Source organism: Danio rerio, chromosome 12 (assembly GCF_052040795.2).
Source record: "Danio rerio strain M-AB ecotype USA chromosome 12, GRCz13ab, whole genome shotgun sequence".
NCBI classification, from domain to species: Eukaryota; Metazoa; Chordata; class Actinopteri; order Cypriniformes; family Danionidae; genus Danio; species Danio rerio.
Genome location: NC_141032.1, coordinates 40,897,491 through 40,901,512, shown reverse-complemented (window position 1 = coordinate 40,901,512; position 4,022 = coordinate 40,897,491). Strand labels below are relative to the sequence as shown.

Sequence of the window (4,022 nt, the reverse complement as noted above, 5' to 3'; positions counted from 1 at the left end):
CCATATTGGTCCTTAGGGTACAATTTTGTACTCAAATGGGCTATAAAGGTACAAACGTCCAGATTTAGGTTTAAAAGGTACATTTTTGTACCTTTTAAAGCACATTTGGATACAAAATTGTACCGTAAAGGACCAATTTGGAACCTTTAAAGGTACAATTATATATTTTGTTTCCCTATAGGAACAAAATTGCACCCTCAGCTCATGATAAGATCAAGACACTATATAACACTAATTTAAATGCATTAATACTAAACATTAATACTAAAATACATAATTTATAAATATAATAAATAAATAAATAAATAAATTGATTGAATTAAATATTTTAATAATTAAAATTTTTTCATGTATTTAAATAAAAAAAATCTCAAAATCGTTAATAATTTAATTTATAATTGAATGTAATTTTAATCATAAAAAACGTAAATACTGGTCTTTGCTAACTGTTTAAGACCCTATAGTATATGGGATGTAGAATAAGAAGAACCATGCAGAGTGACAGCATCTTCATACAGGTGGTGATGTTGCTGTCTCTTTAAGAATTTGGCTTGTTGAGACGTTATAGTAGTGTTTGTTACTGAGGCGGTCGGTCGAGTATGCTGGCTGTTTACAAAGAACTTCGCACGCTTTTCAAAGAAAAGTCTATTTTCGAGTCCACATTTTTCAGGTAAGAATGTATTAAAGATGTATTTTCAGTCTCATTTTTACATGTGAAGCCGTGTTCTGTTGATTTTGTCTGACTCTCGGGTCTCGGCTTTCCCCCGCTTTAAGTACTCCGGGCTGGCTGGTGTACGTTGGCCTGTAGGATGGAGTTTGCTAAGATGTCTGCAGCTTATTAAAGAAGTTAATACAATATGATATCGAAGTCACCGAGGGACATAACTTTATATAAGGTGAGTATTATATGCTGTTAGTTTTCTCGGTGTAAAAGCTCCCTTTATCGCTTACGTTACGTATTCGCGCCTTATATCTTACGTAACTGCTTTATTAATAAGTGTTGCCACGGCGGAATATAATCGCAACCCAGATAGCAAAATACACTCGGGCCAGTTGCGGCTAGATTCTCGCCTGCCCGAGTCCGTCTGCTGTATCGTTAACGTTACTTAGGCCAGATGCGGCGGCAGAAGCGAGCCGACGCTGCCGTAACCGTGCACCGGAATCGGGCCGTGAGTAATGTGCGGTGTGGCCCGGAGCTGGCGCGACTAACGTTAAAGTCTTCATATACCTTGATATAAAACCTTTTGTTATTAATACTGGAAATTTGTAATTATCGATAATGTTTTATATTTTGAGGCCATTTTCTAGCCACGGTTGACCGAGGAAATGTAATTGTAGACGGTTATACACCGCCATTTTGTGAAGCAAAATCACAATTTTGTCACCGGCAATGCGACTGATTATGTAAACGTGGCTAGTTACAAACGTGGCGTGTGTATGCTTGTACTTATCTTCGTTTCAGTGTCTAAGTTATATTAATGTTGAGGAGTGTCCACAAACTCTCATGTCCAGAATTGTTGGTGCTTTAATATCGTTTAACGTTATACTTATGTTAATGTAGAATAATTATTAACATACCACGTTGTATAAATCGACGTTTTAAATTATACTTTGTTCTTTAATGTAATAATTTGTCTTATCTGTTCTGAAACTGGTAACTTACCTTGAGCTATTTTACCTATTTTATTAATATCTCAAAATAAATAAATAGTTATTGCTTTATCTTATTGCTTTCCAGAAGTTTATGAAGTTTCCAATTGTATTTCAGGACAAGATTGAACAACATAATGTAGGCTAACAGCATCAGACCAATGAAGGCATGTCATATGAAAGCATGGCTCAGTTACAAGATGTAAGTATGTCTCATTATCTATACCATGGTTTTAATGGCTTACATACTATTTTAAATTTGTAGGTTTTTACTTACAAACAACAATAAATGTACACCCACGTGTTTAAAATTATTTTCTAGGTATTCATCGAAAGATGAGAGATCAACTGAAGAATGCTATGGTCCTGACTCTAAGGTACTCTTTCTAAACTTTCTCCACTTGATTAATATTATTAAATTCTAGCTTTGGATGGATTCCTTCATATTTGTTTGTATGCCACATCTTATGTTCCAGGAATTGATTTTACAGCAGCACTTCTCATGTTGCCAGCCTTGTTAAGCGAGACACTTCAACATTTCGTTGTGCTCCGGTGCGTATGTTGTTTTCTGTTTAGTATATGCTGTGATAAATGCATTTTATAATTCTTGATATTCTTTATATTAGGATGACGCAGTGGGTAGTGCTGTCACCTTACAGCAAGAAGGTCGCTGGTTCGAGCCTCGGCTGGGTCAGTTGGCATTTGTGTGAGGAGTTTGCATATTCTTACAGTGTTCGTGAGGGTTTCCTCCAAGTGCTCCGGTTTCCCCACAAGTCCAAAGACATGCGCTATAGCTGAATTTGGTAAGCTTATTTGTCTGTAGTGTATAAACGTGTGGTGAATAAGTGTGTCTGGATGTTTCGTAATACTGGGTTGCAGCTGGAAGGGCATCTGCTGCATAAAACATATGCTGGATAAGTTGGTGGTTCATTCCACTGTGGCAACCCCAGATTAATAAAGGGACTAAGCCAAAAAGAAATTGAATGAATGAATGAAATTTATATTAGTCTTTTAATCTGTGATACTTTTTTTTTTAAATCAGTGAATATTAATTATTTTTCTTTCTATGCATGTTGATTTTCTCTTCATCAGTGATAGAGTGACTGATATTAATGTAATTATTGCTTTGTCATTTACAGTGAACCATCTTCACCACATCCAACAGTTCAAGTACAGGAGGAGGCCAGCGACTGGACAACTGTGTTAACAAGACGAGTCACGGCAGTCTTCAGAGTTGATGGGATTGCGATTGGCCGGGCTAATGATGTGGATGAAAATACATTTTTGACATATCCATCTTATTAGAAGATCACCTTGATGTTTCTGCAGTGGAATATTTTGAATGAACGGTGGACGGTGACAAGCCTGGATCTACTCCAGTTACCAAAGTGATCAACCTTGTTTTTTGTTTCTCTACATGATCTTGGTATAATCACAATCAAGTTAATCCAGCACACTGCTATCATTCATGCATAAAGCAAATTTTTAAATAACTTGTGGTCCTAATGACTATCAAAGAACATTTTCCAGTTATGAGTGCTTTACATGTCATGTTTATCAAAAGCATAAACACATATTGTGTTACAACAAATTACAACTCCACTTGAGGATGATGAGGAGTAATCTACTGATGTTGAGGAAGAGGCTACTGATGTTTTTGGTTTTCTGCACTGTTGAAGCAATTTATAGAGAAAAATTGCCTTCATTCTGAAATACAGAGAAAATTTTGATGACAAATTATTTACTATGACAGAGTATTCTGACTCAAGACAAATACTTTGGACTTTATAAAGTGAAGTACTTGATGTAGCCTGTGTAATGTTTATAAATCTTAAACAGTATTCTTGTGGTCTTTGTATTAAGTGTAGATTATATAGTGTACAGTGAGTGAACAGTTTTTATTTGTTATCTAAATTGTTCTTTTTACTGTTTTACATGTCTGCTTTATACTTGCTGTGTAATTTTATTCCTTAACACATTCAGTTGTGAGTTGTAATGAAATATTTCTACATTAATAAATAAAAATGGACATCTGCGAACCAAAATATTTTATTTATTTATTTATTTGTGCATGCAGTTACCAAAGGATCAAAATGCCTGGGTCAGTACCCTGAAAATGCTATATAATATAAAAAGGTACATTTTTGTACCTTCGGTGGGGGTACAAAATTGTCCCTTAAAGGGTACAAATGTAGAAGGTACAATTTTGTACCTTCAAATAGAGGTACAAATTTGTACCCTTAAGGGTACCACCCCAGTGACGGGCCATTTGTACCCTAAAAGGTACAATTTTGTACCTTTTTTTCTGAGAGTGTATGTAATAAAACACAAATTGATAAATACGGGAATATATACACCGATATATGCCGATT

At 35.3% G+C, this 4,022-nt stretch overlaps 1 long non-coding RNA gene across 2 annotated transcripts; it reads left to right on the top strand.

Annotated features, from left to right (window-relative positions):
* Positions 1 to 564: 564 nt before the first annotated feature.
* Positions 565 to 3,695, top strand: LOC147841462 (uncharacterized). 2 transcript variants are annotated; one of them, XR_015504468.1, is made up of 7 exons: positions 565 to 670; positions 775 to 896; positions 1,769 to 1,852; positions 1,973 to 2,027; positions 2,127 to 2,202; positions 2,277 to 2,453; positions 2,790 to 3,695. It is a non-coding gene; the product is annotated as an uncharacterized LOC147841462 (long non-coding RNA). The 2 variants fall into 2 exon arrangements; XR_015504469.1 differs by having other exon boundaries at positions 1,769 to 1,856.
* The last annotated feature ends 327 nt before the right edge of the window (positions 3,696 to 4,022 follow it).